Source organism: Anser anser (assembly GCF_964211835.1).
Source record: "Anser anser genome assembly, chromosome: 14".
Lineage (NCBI taxonomy): Eukaryota > Metazoa > Chordata > Aves > Anseriformes > Anatidae > Anser > Anser anser.
In genome coordinates this window covers 5088325-5112478 of record NC_139735.1, presented here as the reverse complement: position 1 = coordinate 5112478, position 24154 = coordinate 5088325, and the positions used below count along the sequence as shown (strand labels likewise).

General features: G+C 47.2%; 1 protein-coding gene across 6 annotated transcripts in view; it reads left to right on the top strand.

The window, feature by feature from the left end:
* The window catches only part of RASGEF1C (RasGEF domain family member 1C), a gene marked incomplete at its 3' end in the record, with an annotated part of 81142 nt that overhangs the window by 15247 nt on the left and 41741 nt on the right, over window positions 1-24154 (top strand). The window contains exon 1 of one of the 6 annotated variants that reach the window (XM_083798362.1): window positions 2-16209. The exons of the other annotated variants lie outside the window; for them this stretch is intronic. Of the gene's footprint in view, window position 1; window positions 16210-24154 lie in introns of those variants that run through there. 6 annotated transcript variants of the gene reach the window in all.

The window sequence follows — 24154 nt, the reverse complement described above, 5'->3', positions numbered from 1 at the left end:
GCAAATGTCACAGGTCCAAGGCACGGGTCAGCCTGAAGTTCCCCGTACTCATGACAGTAGGGAGTGTGGCTGAGGTGCTCTTTTACCAGTGGGCCAGCTCTAGAAAAGCCAAGAACCATCGGCTTTTACCTTGGCTTATCTCCCTGCTGTGAAAAAGCACTATTGGATTCACAGAGACTTTACTCAGGTCTTTCTTGTAAGTGCTTAAAATATTGAAAAGTTTGTTCCTAGCAGAGCAGAAGAGGGCTGAATTCAGTACTGGTGGTGGAAGAGATCTTTTTTTGCAGACGTGTGCTAATGTGAAATATCTGTAGAAATGCCAACAGGCTTTTGTCTGAAATGCTAAAAAGTAGAATACCAGAAAACACATAAGAAAAGAAGAAGAAAAATAACTCGGTGAAGGATCACCTTGGCATGGTCTTCAAAGGTTGTTGCTGTCAGCGAGCAAGGTACAAGTGCGAAGACTTGAGGTTTTGGTATCCGACCTGCTTGGGCTGGGAGTGCTGTAGTGATGTCCTGCCACTGGCTTGGTGGGGAATGGTGCTGGTTTCTTGGCTTCCCACCTCGTGTGCTAATAACCACGGCGCTTTGATTAGGTTTGGTTTCTTTCACTGGAGTCTGAGCATGCGTTGGCCTTCCTCAGTAGTTAAAGGAGGAATTAATGCTGCATTCTACTTAATTGTTCGTCAACAGCTAAAATCATGACAAAACCACTCTACTCCAATTAGTAAAACAGCAATTAAGAAGACTTAATTAGACAGACATCTGAAATCTTACTGCTTCCTTGGCCTGGGAATGCTTTAGCAGATCGCTGTGTGCAGCTGACTCTGCTTAGCCTCAGCCCTGCGCTAATGAGCAGAATCACTCATTTCCTCGTTTAGAAATATTTGACCTTAAGATATGAAAGTATATTGGGGAGGTGATTTCTAAATCATGGAAACCTGTGTTTCAAGACTCAGTCAATATATAGATTTAATTTATATGCATCTCTAGCTCATTCATATTGCTGCTAATTACTGTGTGAAGTAACTAGTTTAGCAAGACCAGCTTAAAAGATGAATGACAGTAAAACCTTTTGAAGATAATTTTTTTATTATGACAAGGCTGGAGAAATTCGTACCCCTCAGTTAATTTGCAAACTCACCTAACCTCCCTTCACTGTTGTGTGTTTTTTTTTTTTCTAAAAACAAAGATGCTGTCAGCACAAGTCACCATTTCACCAAAAGGGTCGTTTACCTTTCATAAAAAATAATAAAGAGCTGCATAAATATTCTCTGTATGCTGCTGCTGGATTGTATTAGTGAAATATGTCAGTGTTTGTGGCATGTGCAGCCCCGCGTTTTATGACACCACTTGAAAAATGCGAGACATTCGTGTGAGTTATTTGGAACATGGTGACAGGCGTACGACATAGCTGTGTTATAAAGAGCATTTCCAGGCATACAGTGAGGAGAGGAAACACCTTCGTGACCAAGCCTTGCCAGTGCTGGAGGAGCAGGCTTCAGCCTGGGTGGTACTGAAAGGTGTCTGCGGGGCTCTGCGGTTTGCTGGATTTGTTTTCCAGCATGACCTGTGCCTCTGCTGGGACTGCGTGCTTAGCCATCTGCTTGGTCCCTGTTACGGAGATCTTTTTGTATGGCTTCCAGAGGCTTGGAAGCAGGTTTTTTTTGATAGCTTTTGTAGTACTGGGGCTCTAAAGTACTTAGCTATTTCCATCCATGGTTTCATAGAATCATAGAATCATAGAATCATAGAATATCCTGAGTTGGAAGGGACCCTTAAGGATCATCAAGTCCAACTCTTGATACCGCACAGGTCTACCCAAAAGTTCAGACCATGTGACTAAGTGCACAGTCCAATCTCTTCTTAAATTCAGACAGGCTCGGTGCAGTGACCACTTCCCTGGGGAGCCTGTTCCAGTGTGCAACCACCCTCTCTGTGAAGAACCCCCTCCTGATGTCGAGCCTAAATTTCCCCTGCCTCAGCTTAACCCCGTTCCCGCGGGTCCTGTCACTGCTGTTAATGGAGAAAAGGTCTCCTGCCTCTCGACACCCCCTTACGAGGAAGTTGTAGACTGTGATGAGGTCTCCCCTCAGCCTCCTCTTCTCCAGGCTGAACAGGCCCAGTGACCTCAGCCGTTCCTCGTACGTCTTCTCCTCCAGGCCTTTCACCATCTTCGTAGCCCTCCTCTGGACACTCTCCAACAGTTTCATGTCCTTTTTATACTGTGGTGCCCAGAACTGCACACAGTACTCGAGGTGAGGCCGCACCAGCGCAGAGTAGAGCGGGACAATCACCTCCCTTGACCTACTAGCGATGCCGTGCTTGATGCACCCCAGGACACGGTTGGCCCTCCTGGCCGCCAGGGCACACTGCTGGCTCATATTCAAGTTTCAGTGAGCTTCTCAGGTTATCTGCATGTTGCCAAGGTGCTGAGCTCAGTAGTAGAAATGTAGACACAAGAATCTAAGAAAGGTTGGCTTTGACCTCTTAAGAAACCTAGGATTTTCACCTGGCGGTGTTTGCTAGAGCAGGGTGAGGTTACCCCAGCCTCCCTTGCCTCTGGAGCTGCCTCCCTGTGCATCTCCCAGCTGATGTAACAATGGGGACGGCAGATAGCAAAGAGCAGGGAAGAAGCAGCTTCTGCCTGCGTCTCTTTATGATTATACCAAGTCCTTATGCCTTCGGTGTGTTATCTCCTTAAAATCTATGTACCTGACAAGTTTGCTTTAGTACAGTTGAATGTATTGCAGTCTTGGGTTGCAATACAAAAGGGCCCACTTACAAGCCTGCTGCAGAGCCGCCTGGGAGGATTGGGAGTAAATGTCCCACGGGGCAATGGCCCATTTCAATCCTCCCCTTTCACGGAGCTCTTTTTCAAAGAGGAGTTGCTGTATGCAAATTAGAGGTGCAACGTTTTGTCTCTCCAGCATTTTCTATTTGAATCGCTCAGGAAGTGGCTGCAGTTTCCTAGCTTTGGACTCTGGCTCTGAACCCCCCCGGCAGAGGGCTGGGATATTGACGCATCGCGCGGTGTCTCTAGGTACAGCCTTCACCAAACAGCGGGTGATGGCATTGACAAAACCCACTGGCGGATGATTTGTACTGCAGACAGCAGCGCAAAGTGGGGGCTCTTTTGGTTAATGAATATTGAACTTCCCCTGTCTAACAGCAAGTTGTATCCTGCTCTGCAAATGAGCATCTTCGTGAGAGGCTGGGCTGCAGACGGGGGCACTGCTGGTGAATCCATTAATTCCTGTCTGGGTGATGAGTGTTCTCCAAACGGGGCTCTGCTGGTCACCCAACAGTTGGTGCCATGCAGTATGATTATTTCTTTTAGTTTCTCGGTTCTTAATATTCTTCTGAAAGCTAAGGGTCTTTACTCAGTGCTGGATGCTTTTCTGTGGCTGCTCACGTGGCATTTTGTACATGACAATATCCCGCTTTGGAAAGAATTGGTGTAATAAATTTGTGCACGCAGCAGTCCTTAAATTCAGCTCTATTTGTGGCACGAGTTCCAAAGGGCACATATGTCTCAGAAACATTGTGACTCTTGCATGAAATGGTAATTTTAATGCATGGAAGATCAGCTTCTGATTTATTTTTATTAGTGCAGATGAAAATTACTATGATGTTTCAAGTAGAGCGTAAAATAAATATCTCTAATCTCATTCCATGAGGAATGTTAACTTCCAATTTTATATTCCTTCTCTTTCCCAAACCACTATAAAATGCTTGGTATGTGACTTGAGTGTCTATTCTGTCGTGTTTATGTAGGAAGGTTTCTGTCCTTTTTTCATTCTCATCTAGGAAAAGTATTTTCCTTTCCGTAGTGGTTTATGCAACATGAAAGATCCAGTTCCTCTGATCAGGGGAAAAATTCTCATTTTTGACCAGAGCACAGAAATGGGCATTTATCCCAGTGGACAAAAGCATGTTAGGAAATGCAGGACACTGCAGGTGACTTCAATTCAAAGACCACTAAAGCTGAAAAATCAAAGATTTGCTAGCAGCGAGAATACCCAGACAGCCATGGCTCGTGGGAAGGACTGTTTCTACTCCTATCTTCATTTTACTGCCCACAGGTGAAGACCAATACGGTCCTGAAGACTCCAACATTCAAGTAAGGTTGACTGTAAACTGAGGTTCTGGGGCACGTCCAGGGACTTGAGCCTCCACTTTGTCTCCCCAGCAATTTTGGTGCAAGCTGAGGGCAGGATAAGCCCTCTGAGGACTTCCAGCCCTGTCCTGGCTGAGCAGTTTCATCTACTGCCCGTGTCCGCGCCTTGGGGCAGCTGACAGCACGAAACCAGGCCTGGAAACGGGAAGCGGTGCTGCCATTTCAGGGGTGGCACGTTTTGGGAGATTGAAATAAGGTGCATCCCAGCTAATCTGCTCTTCTGTTGTCGTTCTGTTCTACTTGTTCTGTTAATGTGCAAAGTCTGCGTTAACCGCTAGCGCTGGCCATGCCAAACAGACCGCTGAGGATAGGGTGAGGATTCTCGTAGCGTGGCTCAGTGGCACTGCTCTGAGCTAACAAAACAAATCTGGGTAAGTAGAGTTGTGAATAAGTCATACTGAATGTTTTCACCCCTGGATAGTTTAGCAAAAAGCGCAGTTATAACAAAGCCCAGACTCAGTGGGAAGATTAAAACGTGTTTCTGTGACATTGTGCTGTCTCTCTCTGCTGTGTAGAGATTGTCCAACGCTCTTAAAACAGTTCTAAGTGGCATTTCAGGAGGGTTAATTGGTAACTGAACTGGGTGGAACTTGGGGGAAATAGTAAAATTTTGGAAAGAATCTTAAAGGATTCAAGTATCCCTTAATTAACAGAGACTCGTATGTAGGTACGCGCGGGCATGTGTGTAACTGTCAATGCAAAGCCTTTGACTTGGAAATCACTGGTACAGAAACACAGTTAAGATTTAGAATGGATTTAGTTCAAACAGCCATAGGGAAAAGCCAGGGTATTAAAGCAGCAAGAAGATGTACTGCAAGGCATTCACTTCTGTGTCAATATATTGATTGTACTGAAGATGGAGCGTGTGCATACTTGGGTGTTCTGGTAGGAAAAGAGAATTTGTTTGGGAGAATGGGCAAAATCATGGGAAGCGCAGTAAAAAAAATAATATTAATGCTATTTTCTGAAGGTCTCAGGAAGGCTATTGTGAATTTTGCTTTGTGTTCTGGTAAATTGGAGACTGTCCTTTGCGTGGGAACAGCCAAGCATGGTCTAAAGGAGAGCAGAACAGTGTGGTCTAAGATGCCGCAGGTATAAGGGAAGCGAAGTCATGATTTGGAAATATTTATAATGGCAAGGAATTTACTTTGCTAAAATGACACTTCTGCTGTGAATAATTTACCGTAATGAAAGTCAAGCGTTTGGCATCCCAGTGAGTTGACACTGGCTGTTTGCAGCGAGAGAGCTCAGAGAGATGTTCCTGAGCAGGTAAGGTTGGTGCTTATTATTCTAGGGAATAACGTGAATAGTATTTCTGTGTTGGTCGCTCACAGGGGCTGCTAAGGGTTATTAGATGCTGGCCTGGGGGCTGGACACCCAGAGTACGTGATGATGGCCGTGTCTCTCCCAAATGGCTTTCCCACCTAGGAGCCCACCTGGTGAGTTGCTCACCGAGCATCGTTCCCTCTGGGCTGGGAGCCTTGCATGTGTAAAGCATTTTGGAGGCAGGTTTCTGAAAGAAGCCTGGGGGAGGTGGCTTTGGGGGTGTTACAGGCTGATCTGGGAAGGGTCGTCATGAACCACGCTGGTCTTAGGACTGGTCTCTTCCGTCAGTTTGTTAGTGCCGCCCCTGCCATCTCTCGGATGGGGTTAGGGTGTCAGGCACTGGGGGACTATGATGAAAAGCTGCTGTGTCTGCTTGCTCCGTCCTGCCTGCCCCCTGCAATGCAGCACGGTGCCCAAATGCTGAAGTAACTCTAGGCAAACCAGCACACGCTGGCGTTCACTGCTTAAATACAAGTACGCTGTGGTCCCGGGGTGCTGAGGCTGAGAGATGTGGTGTCTGCGTGGCCTAGTGCAGGACCCAGAGCTGGTTCGTGGCTTGATTCTGCAGCGCATGGACGTGCCCCGAGGGTCTTATTCCCAGGAGGCAGCTCAGCCCTGTCTGCTGAGCTTTTGTATAAACCAGCAGCCCAGCTGATGTGTTTTCTTTGGCATTTGGGAGCTTCATCTTTGTACTGATTCCTTTAGGAGATATTAGTGTATTTAAGGGTTGCTTGGTCGCTGCTTGCAACTACACTGCCTGTGTTCCTGGGCGAAGGTGTTCTTGGAGTACTTATTTTAGTGCGAACCCCCCAGTGGGCAGTCTTTCACTTCAGAATAATAGTTTTTTTCCACTTTAGCGTAATGTTCTTTGTGAGGGTAAATCTGTAGTTTGTTGTGCAGGAAATGCACTCATTTACCACGTCTCCTTAATTAACTGGCACCTATTTAAGGAAACTGTCTCCTGTCTTGCGGTATTTAAAATGTCGTCCATTGTGAAAAGTAGCTCTTTAGTTTTAGAACCGATTTTGATTTTACAAGTGATCCCTTCTGGATCAAGTGATTTTTCTGCTACTTCTTTTTATGAAAAAGGGACTTCACCTTCAGGAACCGCACTTTAAGCTGCGAAGAATCGTGTGGCAGCTCTGTGCTTGCTGCCAGGGAGCTGTTACCGTGCTCAGGACAGTACGTCTCTGCTGTTTGACGTAATACTCTACGTGATGAAAAACTAAAGTGGCCTTTTTTCTTCCACGTGTAGCCCCCACCGCTTCTGGGCGGCACAGGATTAATCTTCTGGCTGCCAATCCACAGAGCTTTTGCCCAAACCAGAGACACCCAGCAGCACCTGCACTGCACCAATTGTATCGGCCAAAACCCGTCGCCTTTCCTCGGTGGGCTTTATCGATACAACCGCGCAGACGTTTTTTTCCTCTGCTGCCTCATCTTTGCTCCTTGCCTCGCTTCACTTTGTCATTTCCAGGTCACTTCCCTTGCCTTTGTCAGCATGTTTAGCGCTGCTCTGCGTAGGCGCTGCCGTCGGGAGCACCGTCATGCATACTAAACGCACGTCTGGGACCCGGGCTGGAGCGGCCCGTCCACTGGGGAGCATGCTGTAGCCGTAGGGGAGAACGAATGAGCCACGGAGCTCCTGGAGGTCGGCTCTCTGCAGCCACACAGACACCTCCTGCTGTCCTCCTGGAGTCGGGGTGCTGGCGTGGCCCTCGCACAGGTGGGCTCAGCCCCTCCGCATCCCCTGCTGCTCTGACTTGGCCTCGGCGGTGTCGGAGCCGGCCTATTTTCATAACGTAATTATTCACACTGAGCGTAATCAGTGAGCCACAGAGCAATCTACCGGTGGTTCCAATCAGTGGAATTACTCAGATGGAGCAGAGTGAGTTTCTTTTTCTGAAAATGATGTTGTCGTTCACACAGAAATGAATTCAAGGAAGCCCTGTTCGTTATGCAGCATGTGCATAAAGATACTCCCAGTACCGAGCCCCTACGTTACCCCCAGTGTAAATGGGCCACGTGCCTCTGACACCTAACAGTGACTGTGCCCTGGGTAGGAGAGTCTTGGTGCCTCTTTCACGTGTGTTCTTCCCTCCAAATTACAGCAATACGTGGAGGATTTCAGGAAGGAAGGAGGGATTTGCTATGAAAAGTGGCACTCTTCTTTGCTTGGCGGGACTTGCGCCAAGCTTACAGCTGTACGGAGCGGAGGCCAAATGGGCGCCCTTGCTTTGCGTGTGCCTCGGCACAGCTGTGCGAAAGCATCACGCAGACTGCCAGCCACGTGCTGGGATTTTTATGTGCACGTCTCTGCATGCACTGGTTATGTATTATTCTGCAAACCTGCCTCTGTCTGTTGGCTAGCCCGAAATACACAAGTTTGTTCCCTCCCCCACATGTGCTGGATGCCGCTTGCTCACCAAGAGCGTGGCTTGAAGGTTTTACCCTAACTGTGAGCTGATGCCAAAAGGGACAGTCTCTTTCCCCTTTTGCAGTTGTGCATCTTCTCCCTCTCCCTTGCCTAAGGTTTGCAGGTTGTGTGGCCAACGGGAGCTGGCTCGCTGGGCTTGTCCCCTGGGCAACATTCAATTTTGATAGGGGGCAAAGGAGTCCTTGGAGGGTTTTTTCTCCCCTTGCTGTGCTAATTTTCTGCTAGATCAGCAGACTGAGCAGACTCACCCCTCTGGTCTTCCAGTTGCTGTCTAAATTGCAAGGGAAGCAACAGGCAGCGTGGGAGAGCAGGATCTCTCCTTCACGCTGCGCATGGTCGCGCCAGATTATGTTTAACATCAAGCTGCTGTCTTACCTGCTTACCTTGGATGTGTCTGCAGATGGAAATGGCTGAGCATTTATATGGCTGGTGTTGGGTTCGGAGTTTTAAAATGTAGCCACAAATAGCTGCTTGGCCTTAAAAAGCTAAAATTCTGTGTGCATGAAGTCATTAATTTATTGTCAGACTCGTGCTGATCAGGGTAAGTGAGAATCAGATGATGGGATCCAAATATTTCCATGCATTCGGAGACCTCATTTCCCCAGCCTTAGATTGTGTCCAAATGTTGGTGGTGATCCCTTCCAGAATGCCTGGTCCCAAGGGGGTAGCTCCCTGCCTATCCTTGGGCACTCAGCTCAAGTCCCAGAGTTTAGCTCGTGTCCCTGGGCATCCTGAGCTGTCATGCAAACGTAAGGGAAGCTGAAGCTGAAAGTACACTGGATTGCCAAAGCAATCTGCGTTCTGTGTGTCTGAAATCCAGCTGGGGAGGAGGATTTGTTCTACTTCATCTCACTGTTATTTTAAGGTTTTGTTTTTTAGGGTTGAAGGGTTTTTCTTGCTTTATTTTTAATCCTCACAATAGCTGCTAATACAATGTAGAAAGCCTAGGCTAGGAAAGACTAGAAAGAAAACAGAAAGAAGACTTAGTTCAGAAGAACTAAAGGGATATTTGAAAGCTGTTCAGTTGGGTCCAGTTCTTCAACTTGGTTCAAATCCCTGATTGGAGTTTCCAAAATACATACGAGAAAGCCAAGGTGCACAAACAAGTGATGTCTCTGAGACATGACTATGTCTTGGAGCGTGTCTCCGAGCTTGCCTTTGTCTCTGTAAGAATAAGTGCGGTAACAGCATGGTATTTGTTGGCAAAACACAACTTCCTCATGGCAGCCCTTCTGCAGACTTGAGGCACTGGATCAGCAAAACACGGAATCACGTGAGCAACCCCATCTCTGTTGGATGGGGCATCTATATGTTTACTTAATTTTGAGCGCATGAGTAGCCTTATTGGCTGGTGCATGTTGAAGCACACATTTAAATGATTTACTGACCTCGGGCCAACATGCAGATGTGAATATTAAAATGAAAATGTAGGCATCCAACCCAGACTGTGAAGTTGAAATACTTCTTTTTCAAAGCAGTCTTGGGGATTTCAACAAACATCTTCCATTAAGATTAATGGAAGATACATGTCCTAATTCCTGCAGACTGCTTTGAAAACATCAATCAAGTGTTATGGTAGGAAGCCTTAAATGCTTGATGGCTTTGTGCTGCAGTCTGCGTTCTCAGCTCTGTGGGCCTTATGACATCTCCTGGTCGCTGTTGCACATCAGGACAGTAATTGCCCTTATTGCACTGTGTTGCCAGTCCCTGCAATTTTATCTTGTTTCTTGACACTTAGTTTTATCCTAAAATCACAGTTCCTAGTCCTGGATCACAGCGGTACAGCCGGTTTCCATTATTATTTCTGTTTACTGCTTGTTGTGGGGGGAGACGGACGTTTATAACATTTACATTCATGAAAGAAGGACTTGAAACACTCGACAGCATTAACCATAAGTGCTCGGAATTGCAGAGGGAATATAAAATTCATAGACTTTGTGTGTGTGGTTTTAAATCTCGAGGTTTTAAGAACAGTCTCCTGATCAGCTGGAAGCCTGTTTGGGTTGCTGTGGAGCACCCAGTGCCGTCAGCCCGGCACACGCAGCCTTCCAGCCTCCCACGCGTGCATGAACTGTATGTGGGTGCTGGGACACTGGGGCAGGCCTGCTGTCTTTTAGCATGTACCACAGTTAAACTACTCTACGCTATTTACAATTATTACCTCCTTGCTTTTCTTGATGCTGTACCATCTCTTGAGTGGTGCTGCAGGGATCCCAGAGAGGTAGCAAGCGTAATTTCCATGTGCTATCTGTAGAAATGCTGGTTTTTGGAGGCAAAAACCTTGTTTTCCTTCAACTCTGCCTTTTGTGCATAGGCATCGGTGCTTGAGGCAGAGTGTTTCATTAAAGATTTATGTAAAGCAGGGGCTGGTCTCTGAGGCAGGAGGATGAAGTTGTGCTCCAGAATGCTAATGGGGAGCTGGAGCAGTTTGAGCCGCGCACAATGCGGCACCGGTTGGCACGGCACGAGGATTCAGCCAGCGGAGGGAAACTTGCGCCATCCTTACCTCTGCCACCCTGCAACCTTGAGGTTCGTTCACGTTTCAGGTTATGTGAGGAAACAGGAACGACCTGCAGGCAGGCCGTGCCAAGCACCCTGAGCGTGTGCAAGCTTGGGGGTACAGAGGGAGCTTGGCGTTGGTGCTGGGTGGCCGTCAGCAGCCCAGCTGGAGCGTGCCAGTCCTGCTGAGCTAACATTGCTGGGAGAAAACCTCAGCCATGTGATTTCGTTCTCTCTGCCCCGTCGTTCCTCTTCCAGCTAGCATGAGCAGGACACAGAGGTCGAGCTCAGCTTGTTTCCTTCACCGAGATCTCTCTGACGCATTGAAGCCACTGCAGAAGCTGTGGAGAGCGTGCCTTTCTTCTGTCCCTGGCTCTCCAGTGCTTTCCTGCTAGGATGTTTGAGGACCCAGAGTCCCTCTGTCACAGAGGCACTTGTGAAACCCCACAAGTGCCTCCAAGAGCCTAAGTGTGAGAAGCGTCATTGCAAAACCAGCCACACTACGGCTGCAGGGACTGCCAGAAATCAGACCTGCGGAAGTGTGCTGGGGTTCCTGCGGAGCTGTGAGCGGGGACTGGCCCGGCCCCATTCCCAGCAGCTTGTGCAGAGCCCAAGGAGCCTCCGTCTGACAGCACTAAGTAGAAATGTAGCAGCATATGGAGCTTCCCCTGGGCTTCGCAGCTGCACACAGGCACCCACACGTACTTTTTAAAGATAGCATTGTTTACTGCTCCTGACAGTTGTGGCTCCTGTTCTTTGCTTCGCAGGCAAAGTTTCTTCACGTAAAGAGGCGCCCAGAGCTCCCAGGGACTTGCCATCCGTCAGACATGCATTTGTGTACTGCTGAGCTGTTTATTTGAATGTAAAGGCATGGCAGGAAATGGGTTTTGTGTTCATGGAAATGTAATTATGTGTGTTTAGTAAACTAACGAGTAAAAGCAATTCTGGAACACAAAACAAGGCAAGATTTGAATACCTATTACCCAAAAGCTTTGGTGGTTGCTTCATACCTTGGAGTAAGCACCTCCTTCCTATAGGAGGGGCTGTAGGTGCTGTGTTATCCTCTCCCTGGCTCTGGCTCCTGGAAGCGACCCTCTGCGGGCCCAGTGTAGGAGGTTTTGGTGAATGTGGTCTTGAATTTTCTGCTGCACGAGGATCCTGCAAGTTACAGGATAAAAGGCAGGAACAAGCTTGCCTACGCAGGCAGTACAGCTCCAGCTAATCTCCAGGAGATAGGATCTGTGCTTTCCTTTGAAGTCATTCATGGAGAGCCATGATAATGCGGAAATCTCCTGGCCCGTCTCCCTCTGCCCAGCAGCTCCAGCTGGGATCAGAGGCCGGAGTGGCACATGGAATATGTGCGAGAGGGAAATGGCGCTGTGAGACTCTGCGGGCACCTGGAGGGTGGTGGGTGGCAAATGGCCTTGAGGAGGGCTGAGCGAGGTAGGGTTTGATTTGCAAGCTGGAGCATCATAACAGCAGGAGTGGGGAATGGCTTTCTGAGTTGGAAAACCCAAAGGTAGGTGTGCGTTGCAAGTGCTTCTTGCAGTGTGAGCTGCCGGCTTGCATCAGCTGTGCTAAAGGTGTAGGATCCCAGGATTGAATTGGCTTCACTAATGTCACCGTGTACCTGAACTAATCGAGCAGACCGTGACCATCTCGTCTGCAGTTTCTTTTAAACTAAGGCTGTTCGAGTTGGCAAGTCCAACAGCTGCAACTGGTGTTCCAGTCCTCTTAACATCAGTCATCTGTGCGGAGGATGCCAACAACACGTGTGCATTTTAACAAGCACACACCTGGAGAAACACCCTCAGCTGATTCCTGCTGTGTTTGCCAGAGGCATGTAATGTCAAGCTGATGACTTTTGCAAGAGAAAGTTCTGAACAACTTTGAATTATTCTGGTGTAAGTCAACTTGGTTGCTATAAGAAACCAAGTAAAGCTATAGGAAAAGATTAGCCAATGTTATTATCCTAAGCAAGGAATATTTCCCTAGTTCTCCTAAACTGTGGAGTATGGAGAAAATCCAAATCTATTCCTGCCTTTTGAGGTGGTCTCCATGTTTAGCAGGACAGCCAAGTGTCACTCAGCTTTTCTGCTGCCTCTTCAGCCGTGCGTTCAGGCAGCCATCAGCTCCCGGTCACTTTTAGCAACTCTGCAAACAAGCCCTGGAAATGGCTTTGCTGATGCTACAGACAGCGTCAGGTCCAGAAATAACAGGTTGGCAGTGATAAGTTGTTGTTTCCCGGCAGCTTTGGAGGACAGAGTATACTTGAAATAAATCTATCAGGTACAGTTTCAAATTGGCCGGGGCTGTAAGCAACAGTTTATTGAGCTTATTTATGATGTTGCACCCAGGAAATGAAATGGAGAAATGTCAAGTGCTTTCAACACAAGCCAGCACGATTTAAGGCCCCCGCCCCCTTGCTTGGTAGCTCTTTCTGGATTCGTGCCCAAGGCTTATTATTGTAATAAAACACATTCACGTTCTAGGTGGTAAATGGAATTTACCCAATAATTAAAACTACAAATAAAATAAATTCATTCATCATCTTCCTTCCCAGTGTAGTTTACATTCTTAGCACTATATATGGTACAAAAATGTGCATCTTGGGCATTTTAGCTGTTCGTGGCGTAATGACCAAATCCATCTGTGAGAGTCTTGGGAATCCAAGCTGAAGGAAAACCACACGAAAGTTAGATCAGAGCAGTTCCCTTACATGCTGTTTCCATAGTCTCTTCTTCTTTATTTGGACTTTGGTCTGGTCTGAAGCCCATCTTCAGCCTGCTGGCGGTTACCGTAGTACAAAGAACAGCCTAAAGTTCCTCAGTTGGGTAACCATCTGTCTGCCCTCCCACACAGACACCTGAAGATGAGTTAATGTTGAAAACAAATCATTTAAAATAATTCGAAAGCCTCAAAAGTGTCTTTCTACGGTCTTTAAAGTTTCCAGAGTTTTTTCATGTGTTAGTAGGATGGATAAATTCTTAGGGGGTCAAGTTTGCTCATGACATTAAAATGATGGCATTTGCTTTGATGGAGTTACTTCATATTTGTGCAAAGGGTATTCTTAACGCCTCTGTTACAATATAATACGTGCACCGAACCTGGCGTCTTGAACGTGGGTCACTTTGGCACACAAATGAGTAGCAGTTGGATTCTGTCCCGAGGACCAGCAGCCCTTCTGCAAACCGGGGGGTAGACGCAAGCGACGGGAGCCGCGCAGCCTGTTGTGCACAGCCTGTCTCTGTGCTCCTACTGCCTGATGCCGCGGTAAGCAGTCCCATAAGGAAGCGCAAGCAGCGCTACTGAGCACAGCAGTTTCTTTTCAGAGGAGTGCTCCCTAATATTAGGATAAACTTACACGAAATAGAAAAATTAAAGACAACTCGGAAATAAATCCTGAAATGCAGCTAGAGGGATCTTGGATTAAAAACCTCTTGCGTGCCGCTTCGTGAACAAACAACTTCATCCATGATAGATTGTGTGCCCCGAGCGTACATAACAAGGCAATTAAGAGAAAGCACAGTCAATGGAATAATATTGTATTATCTTTTTGTTTCACATAAGTACTGTATCTCCTTTCCACTGCCACTTTGCTGTAAATTGCACCTTGTCATTAATAGGATTATTGATAACTCTGCCAAGCAGAGCTTCTGCAGAATTTACTGTTTGCTAAAATGCCTCTCTCATCATTAAAAAGTGTTACTAATACGCTTTAAATGTAAATCTTGTACAGCCTTAATGCTCTAGGTTACAGCCAGCAACAAGCAGAGCTCTGTAGACTGCTAAAGCTGGGAAAGGGGGACACGTGCCTGCTTGGGGCTGCAGCATCTCAAGCTGTCTGAATTTTTTCAAGTCTGTAAACTCTTAAAAGTGAATTTGCTCTTCCAGCTGGGGCAAATTCAGGGGTGAATTCCCCTCTGGATAAATCAGCTTGGGCCATGATCAAATGCCCACAAGCCAACTCACATTTTTCTTGCTTTAGCCCTCTCACTCTGGTAGCTGTTGTTAAATGTTGCAAAGCCTGTTCGTAGCCCTGAAGACAGAAGGAGAGTGTGAAATTAACGCAATTCTTGCAAGAAATTAGAAAATGTACAAGTATTTAGGCCTAGAGGTACATAGAGTGGTCTTGGATTTCTTCCAATAATGCCAGAGAGACGCTGCTTGGCTTTTCCCTGCCTCTCCTTCCAGCTGTTCCTGGGCAATCGTGAGCCCAGTCCGGGTGGTGGTGTGTGGTCAGCATGTCCTCCCTCCCTCCCCTTGAGCTGCATGGGAATTCTGGTGCTGCTATACAATAAAATTAAAAGATAGCTCTTATGTGGTGAAAATAGGCAACCAGAAGCTGTTTGCCTGCCAGCAAGGCAGTCAGTAGTGCAGCGAGCGTGTCACACACTGTCCCTCAGGCTGGATACAGGAGGGACAACTGCAGGATGCGGGCTTGTTTTGGGCTAAAAGTGCCTGAATTGTGGCTGAAACTTTCTCCAAACTGCTTTTTTCTGAAGTCCGGGTTGAGTTTCAGCCAGCTGCTTCCCAGCCTTTCGTTGTCCTCCTTTGGGCCCTGTATTACCTCGGTACCTGTAGCACGGCTGTGTAGAGTGGAGAGCAAGCAGTGCTGCATCTTCTCTGCCTTTGGACGGCTTCTCCCTGCACGTCCCTTTGCATCGAGATCCTGGAGGTGCCGGGTGGGATCCCAGGGGAAGGACAGCAGAGGCTCGTTCCCTCATCTCTCCTATTTCTGTGGCAGAACCACATCGCAACGTTACCCTGGGCTGCTTTGCTCCTGCCAGGAAGAGTTTGAATGCTGACGGGCTGAAGGCTGCAGAGCAGTCTGGAGGAATGAAAATAGATGTTCCTCCCATCTCTGCTGAGACCCAGAGATCATCCATCACTGCTTTTTCAATCCTGCGTCCAGCTGGAATCTAGGTTGTTGCCGAGTGTATCCAACTCGGTTAGGTGATCGCCGCCGTTCCCTCGGTGCCCAGTCTCTGTGTAATGTTCTCTAGGGCTCGGTGCAGCTCAGACTTAAATAACACAAAGGGATTTAATCATATCTGGGAGACATGATTTATTTTTGTTTGATGGAGCAGTGTGGTATCAGTCCGGAGTTGTACCAAGGCATGAGCAGACATGCCTCAGTACCGTCCTGACGTTTCAGCACGGCAGCTGAATTCAGGCCACCTGAGGATGTGCAGAGCAATGCCGTGGGATTTGCATTAGCGATGCGGTGATGTTCAGATGTCTTTGAAGTCCAGGGCCCTCGTGGAGTTAGAGGAGCGACCGCTCCGCATTCTTGCAGCCCTTTCTCTTCTCATGTAAAGCAGCGATTTGAGACGGCCTGCCCAGTCATTTAGATGGTCGGTCTCTCTAAGCAGCAGTTTGTCAGACTGTAATTTTAAAATTACATTGTGTTTTGCTAGGACTTGGCAGAACTTCCTCTAGGCCCAAACTTTTAAAATAGGAGCCCAAAAAGGCTCATTCCTGATGCAATTAAGAACAAAAACAACAGGAAGAAGGAAGACTGATCTGAAATGAACTGTTTTTTTTCCAAGTGTTTTTAAGAGAATGCCGTCTGAAATTCTTGCTTTTGAAGCCGTATTCCCACGCTGAGTCATACCCCAGGTTCATACGGAGCAGCCAGGCTGGTGTTTTAGAGGTCGATATTTGTTGACTGCTTTAGAGACTTTTAAAGACCTTGCCAGCGCTCAGCAGCAGCGTCTCGCAGAGAAGGGTTACAGGCATGCCTTGAGATAAATCAACTCGAAAGGTAGGCACTGCCTCTTTCGTGCTTTAATTTTCCTCCCCCTGGTTTCTCAGTGCTGGTGTGATTGCAACCTGCTGGGCTGGGGTTACCATCTTGCGCTGGGTGACAAGGACAAATATTTTTGCCTTCGGAGAGACTGAAGGTTTCTTTATTGTGCGCCACCGCTGTCTGGGGAGTACGTAACTTCATGTCACCTGTGACAAATACAGCATTAGAAATAAGCCTGCTATGGGTTAAGAGCCTCTATCTTGAGGTTATGTGGCTGTTATGCTACTAAATGTCATTTTAACTTACAGAGTCTGTCTCCGGCCTTATTTCTCAATGCTTCAGTTCGTGAGCGCACGGTTTTGTTACTGCTACTCACGGAGCGCATAACTCAGTGTGAGTAAAGACGCCCATCTGAAATCATAATGTACAACTGCATCAAGCCCCATTAGTTAAGGGTTGGCTTGGTTACAAATGACAGTAAAATGCACACTCCATTACTGCATCTGTCTCTTCTCTGTGTGTGCTTAATTTTCTGAACAAAGGGTGGGGAATTAAGAGACACCTCTTTGATACATTTGCTGCCGTTTTGAGCCAGTACAAATGTGGTAGGGCAATTGTATTTTAATCAGCTCCGTGAGTCATCACAAAAAACGCCAGCTCAGGTTTGATTGTCGAGCTCGTCTTGTTGCTGATGTGTGAGACATGAAGGAGAAGGAACACAACGTGGTGTTTAGCTGCAAGACGGAGCTCAAGATGCTGACAATTTGAAAAAGCTCGGTTTTGACTTGCATTGCCAAACACATTTTCTGTCGGAAGAACAAGTTTGCCACACAATGATGTCATTTTCATAGAGTCACTTTACAGATAGTGCCCAGAGCTCAGCAGAAGGCTTGGTCTGAATACAAAGACCTCTTCAAGATTCTTCTAAGTCTCCTGGCTGGAAGAAAGCCAATACTAATGCAATAGCAAAATGCATGTAGATAGCAAAACTACTCATCCGATAAAATTAATGCCTGAACTTACTTGCAAATCAGAAGTGTCATTGAACTGCCTAAAGAAGGTGAAAATTATCAAAGATTTGCAGATGCAAGAGAAAAAAAAAAACATGGTACTCTAGAGAGGATGGAGAGGTGGTACTGGAACAAAACCTTTCCTTGTGGGAGGGTAGTTTGGAAATGGTGAGGTCCCGGAGGCTTTTGTAAGCGTGGGCACTGAATAACAACCGACTGAGGTCCAGAATAACCTTTCGACTCCAGCTTCTTCTGGCTCGTGTGTGTCAGTGGAGTGGAATGAAGAGCCACTGAAACATAAAAAGGGATGTTTTAAAAGTGAAGGATTTGGGAATTTCTGAATTGAGTTCCCACTGGGAAATGAATAAGACAGTAAAATGGACCGCAGTCCTGTAACGTGATGGTGAATTGGCACCATGTAGAAGAGGAAATTTTTTTCTCCCCGGGTAATTACGTGGCAGCCATCTAAATATTCAGTATGTTAATAAAAATTATAAACAAGAAAGCAGTTATATATTTATGCATGACAGGCACATACTTAAAAACGCCCTGACAATAAAGAAGAATATTGGTCATTTGCACAGTAAAAGAACCGTAATGGGATAAATAACTTAATTTCCCACACATTTCTCGATTTGACCAACATGGAAGATTTCACTGAAATGATCACAAAACAGATTGAGATAATCTTGGCCAATATCCTGCTTTTTGACAAAACAGATTCTAATAATAAAATCCTGTGTTTGAGTGCTTAGCCCAATGAAAGGCTTTCAGTAATCCTTCCTTTTCATACTGTTTAATAGCGTGTAGCGACATTGCCAGGCAGTCCGGAGCAGGAGGAGAAGGAGAGTTTTGTGCTGGGCTTGGCAGGGAGGTCGGGGCATGGATCTGGCCGAAGCGCGGTGGCACTTGTGCGGACCAGCTGGAGGGATTATTCAATGTGCAGACTGGAAGCGAAGTTGAGTCGTGGGGATCTTCAGTTATCTTTATTTCCAAGAAAATACTTGAGCAAAATGCTTAATACAGCATGGGAGGAAATCAGAAATCGGGTGTGGGTGAACTCCTTGTTTTTCTCCAAAGGGCTCCTGTGCCAGTGTTGGAAGGGGCTCCCAGCTGAGGTACGGGGGAAAACCACCCAGCTTGTCTCTCTGAGTCCCAGGCGTGGCTGCTGAGAGCAATATTAATGTCATAAGAAGCGATTTCACTGTATGGGCTGCGCAAAACAGACATATTGATGTTATTTAGCCTTCAGGTGCCAAGCTGAACGTTAGGATTGTGTTTTCACATGCAAAGAAGCTATCGGCTTTACAGATAGCCGTATTTTCCTAAGCTGCATTTGGCTGTCACACCTCTCCTGTAGTCTCTTGATATGCAAACAAGTCTCGGGTTATATATGCTCCTGGCCTATCAACTGATATCCCTGGTGAGTTCTGATTATCCTTCCATTAACTTTTACTCTCGCCTGTCTCCCTTGGGAAGGTAACGTGGAGTCTTTCCTTCATGGTGGGTTTCCAGCTGGTTACCTCCCCAGTTCCCTCCTAAATGGCTTCTCTTGCTGCCGTATGCCACCAAGGAAATAGGGACTGAAATTTCAGCGCCGTCTAAAAGTACAGCAGGGACTGCTGGAGTGAAGCTCTAAAAAATTCGAAATGCGTGGAAAGCATCCGAGATCTTCATGCCACCCCAATGAACGGAGTAACCATGCACGAAGTCTGAAGTGTAATGCTGCAGTGTACCAGGGGAAGGGCATCTCTGTATAGGGCATTTCAGCTCCTCAGTTACACTGCCAGTAACTTCACTGAAGGTTCATGTGGCTGGCGTTCACCTATTTTCCGATCTAATTATTATTGCCTACAAACCAACATTCAAACTTCCTTGCATCGAATGCAGCACTTCATTAAATCCCTCGTTTCCACAGTTTCTTTTCTTTATGGAGGTCAGATAGCTTCTTAATCACACTCGCATTCACTGTGTCCCCCGTGGGAGCACCAGCAGACTTCCCAGCAAAGCACTGGGCAATGAAATTTTCATCTGTCCTGTGTCCATCCTTCTGCAAACTCCTCCAAGAGCAAATGTTTGTGTGAGTGTAACTGGAGCTGTGTTCCCAAGGACTTGGGCCCTGCAGTGGGTTTTGCACTGGGAACAGAAAAGATCCATCCATGCATGTTTTAGATGTACTGCTGATGGCTTGACCATGAATCTCTATTATTATTTTATTTCCAAGCAGCACTAAAATAGCCTTTAAGACCTGTCTGTCTCCTATCACATATGCCTATTTGTTTTATGTCCACTTAACAACGTGCTGTATGTTTCTTCCAGTTACTGCCTTAAACTGATCTTAAACCTGTGTTTGCTCATTCCTGTCAATATTCTTTGTTTGAAACAGGCTGCTGGCTCAGCTGCTTTAGAATTATTCAAATTGAAATGATTATTTAGCTGAATAAACATTTCAAGACAAGCGGCATATTTCTGGGTTTGGTATTAGCACTTCTAGAAAACTTAAAAATACCAGAGACTGCATTTTTAAAGGCGTGATCTAACCTCGTTGCCATGAACGTTTCCATGAGCAGTTGGGTATATTTGGGGAGCAGGGCTGGCTCCCCTTATCCACAAGAAGCAGCAGCAGCAGCGTACTGTTTGAGTAGTCACACTAATTTGAAGGTCTTACCGTGTTTTGTGGCTGATGAACAGAAATAAAATGGCTCGAACTTGGTTCCGGCTATGTGGCAGTGCCCGACCTCATTTGAGCTTCTGATTCATTCAATTTCCCATGCAGGTGTGGGAAGTCAAAGGTTTTTTTCAATTGCATGTCTAAATCTATGTGCTCTAGAGATTACAGGTGACATTAGACTCTTCGTTTTGCAAATCCTACATATATTTGCATATCTGTACATGCATAATTTTACCAGAAATTCCCCTACAGTGTTTAAAGTCCTGTTGTGTATGTCTCTGTCTGTGCAGGTCTGGAGTCTTAGAAGATTAAGTAAGGGTGAGACATTTAGCCAAAGGGTAACAACTCTGGTGTTCATTCAAATTTTGTATCAAGTAGTTTGTCATATTATTAAAATAGCACAATTTCGTAACAATTGTGGTTGCTGTTTTGAAAAACATGCTATTGCTCAAGGAACAAGCAAAATGAGTGAATGAATATAGCTTTTTATGCTGGGCCCTACCCAGAGACAAATCTTGGGACCTTCACCCTGCCCCTGTATAGCATGTTTTGCTTCAGGTGCTATGGGGGGTACACGTGCATAGCCACACAGCGCCTATAAGCTAAGCAAGCTGCTACTCTGCAGTTTTGGAGAGCGAGGGGAAGAAAAAAAAAGTGTTTTGTGGCTTCTTATGTCACTGGAATAATGAGTTTAAAAGCTCTGCGCTTTTGGTGGGTCACATGTCTACTGCTTGACGTGATTTGCACCATCGTTAGAGAACTTCCGAAAAGTATGGCATGAATGTAGATTATGTGGGAAAGATCTCGGTGGCGTGCTCACACAGCCCGAGTCAGCACAGTCTCCCACTGTTAGCTGAACATGGCCTTTATGGAAATTGGCTTTGTAACCCACATTTCAACTGCTGCAGAGTTACGAGGTCAGTAAATGCAGTTCGGAATTTAGCTCGTTTTTTGTGTGTCTTGGACTATATTCACCCCTGGGTTTTATACTACCAAAATCAGTGGAATGATGCCAAGAAAAAAAAAAAATCTCATCCCCTTATAAGTCAGCTCCTCCGCTACACGTGCATTTCACCAAGCTTCCCGGCTTAGCTCTACAAAGGCTCGCTGGTTCCCAAAGATTATAATTTTTATATGGGCGCTGAGAAAAACAATGGCAGATTTTGGACGGACCTTAAATTCCGTGCTCCAGGGTAAGAACTAGCCTCTACCTGCTGGGGAGCAGAGGGAGGCTGCTGCTGAGAGCAAACAGCACTGCTATTGCCCCATGCATCTGGTGCTGGCCGACACGAGGGGTGGGCAGGGGAGCCGGGGGGCCGGTGGCAGCTCCGCACGGGCGCGTCCCTCGGCTCTCCGAGAGCAGATTGCTGGAGCTGGCGTCACCTAGCTGGTGCTTTGATGGGAAGCGAAGAACTGATGCCCGCATTCCCTTTTAATGACAGATTTTTAGCAGCGATCACAGAAGTGTCTCGCGGAGCTGATTTCTGCTAATGAGCAATTAGTCAGCTCGGCGCCTGACTCCCCCTGCCCGTGCCCGCTGGAGAAGAGGTGGTCGGGGCTGAGCACGGCGCTTCCCCGGGACATGGGAGCCCAGCATCCTCACCGGTGGGCAGGAGGTGCTTGGACTGCAGTTGAAATGCTTTCTGAAGCTGGGGGACTTGTTTGCCAGCTGCAGACTTACTGTGTTATCCTAAATAACAGCAGTGTCTTTTTTTTTTTTTTCCTCGAGTACTTAAGCCAGCCAGAGAAAATCCGTCAGTAAAAAACTCCTTGGCTGCCCAGATGAAGGCTGAATTTGCGTGGGCCGAGCGTATTCCAGCACGAACGTGTTTAGATCTGGGGACAGCTATGGAGTACGTCGCTGCTTTTTTGTCTCATGCAAGCGGCGAGGGGCAGGCAGGTGCCGGGAGCCAGCCCGTGCCCGGCTCCTTGGGTCACGCCCTGGTAGCGGGTGGTGGGACTGGCGGTGGGTGCAGATGGTGCTCCAGAAGGGGATATCTGAAGGCTCACGAGCTCGTTTCTTTTATGGAGACACGTCCATATGCCATCCATACAGCACAAGGACCAGCTCGTCAGCCTGGAGTCCTCCAGGGCTGCTAGGATGAAATAACCAAAATCCGTAGCTAGAGTCTGGTGCTGGCCGTAACCCCGGTGCTCTGCATCTGTTCCCTGGTGGCAGGTGAATTCCCGTGTGCAAGTGTCCTTGGGGGTTTCAGTGCCTCCCCAGCCCATGGCTGAGGGGTTATTTGGGAGAACAAGTGATGCTGGGAGCCCGTGTGTCCGTTTCCATCAGCGACAGGCTCAGCTCTGACCTCTCAGTTTTCTCATCCTGGATCCAGTGGGAGGCTTTTGAAGGCAAGCTGCGGATGGGGCACTGTGAGCACCTTCAATCAAGTGCTTGGTTGTCCCTCTGCCCGGCTGGGTGCTGCACAGCAAGCACAGAGATGTGTGCCGTGGAGGGCACATCGTGGTGGAACGTCCATCTGGGGGGTGCTGGCAAACTGCGGCACTAGGAACACATCCACGAGGCGTTTGTGCTAAGCAGGTAACTGAGCATCGCTCAGATACAACTAACAGCAGAGGTAAATTGACATCGGCGACTGGCAGAGCTTACGTTGCTCCTCAGAAGACATTGACGCTTTCTGTGAAAAAGATTAGACCCTCTTAAATTAAACATTTTAGCAAATTTGGAGAAAAAAATCAAATGAAATGTCCTACCCAAACTAGAGCAGTGACAGGCGAGGTACTGGAATTGCTGTATTTACATACGGGGGTGGGGGTGTGCGTATATAAAAACGTGTGCGTGTCTCTGTGTGTGCATATATATGTGTGTGCATGCGTGTGCAGTGCCCAAAATACATCGTTATGCATTCATATATGCATGCGAAGTCTGTCTGAGGGTGTATGTGTACATATAAAACATGATTTATAGGTTTTTAAACCTCCCTGACAGGCTCCAGGAGACCGATTTCTAAATGTATGCTAAGATTTTTGACTAGGAGACAGGTAGCAGTAGGTGCTAATAAATGAAAGAACCGCGAGTGAAATGTTGTGACACGCACCTCTCTGAACAACCTGCGGAGCGCTGGCAGGATCATCAAACCGAGCTGAGAGTAATCAGCAGGGACAGATAAAGCTGCTCTTGTAATTATTTGTTTGATATACAGCTTTCCTTCTTCCTCCTGCATAAATAGCAGGAGCGCTTTGCTTAGTGTGGGAGGGTTTTTATTCCTGTCAGGGCCTGTTCTCACCAAGATGTCATGAGAGGAGGACTTAAGTCTGCATTTTTGTTTTATTTACGGGCTTTCTATTGTAATTCTGACAGCATGCGGTGGAGACAGCATTCATTTAGATGGGGAGAGGCGTCCTCGCTCATGCAAAGCTGTCGGTGTTGCAGGGGCCGGACTCTGCCACGCTGCTTTCAAGCCTCTGTGGTTCCTCCAGGTTTGGTTTGGAAGGAGCAGTTCCTGAGAGGAGGCAGCTGCTGAGGTCTGCAGGCAGTCACAACATCACACCTGGGCTGAGGTATTAAATACAATTCCCAACGCAGCTTTCTCCTTTCTAAGCGTGATTTTGATGATGCCGCAGCCCGGACTGCCCTACAAAACCACCCGACCCTTCAGACTGACAGCTATTAGTTATCCTTAAAAAAACTTCCTCTCCTCACCGCTTCTGTCTAAGCAAGAGAACCAAGTGTTGACTGATTTCCAGGCAGTCACAGTGGTGGCCCATCAGCAGTGACTGAAATGAGCCAAAGGCTCCTGTTGCTGTCGGTGGTTTCTGGGAACGCTGCCGGCAGGGTTTTGTTCCGGGATTTCCCTCGCTGTCCACGCCTGGCTGAGCTCGGACTTCGCTCTGGGCAATTTTACAAATCTGCCTTTAACAAAACCTATAGTAACTCGATCCCACTCTAAGCACTCTCATTTTCCTTACTCCATTTATGTTCTAGTTAGCCTTTCCCTAAAGGAAAAAAAAAACTCCTGTACCTCAGAATAATCTGCATATTGTCCAAGGGAACCAGGAACTCGGCAGGCAGGGGGAGGCGTTAGGGGAGAGGCGGCAGGTTAGAGCAGAAAATGGATTTCCTTGCCTAAAGCGAGAGAAATCCAGACTGCTGCCTGTAGCATACATTTGAATGCTGTCAAGGGCACCTGCAGTACCCTGATGGGAGTTCTCCTTTACTAAAAGTCTGATAGTGACGAGGCACAGATACGCCACGGGCCCCGCGCCGCAGAGGTAGCACCGGGACAGCGGCTGCGCCGTGCAGGCAGCCCGAGAT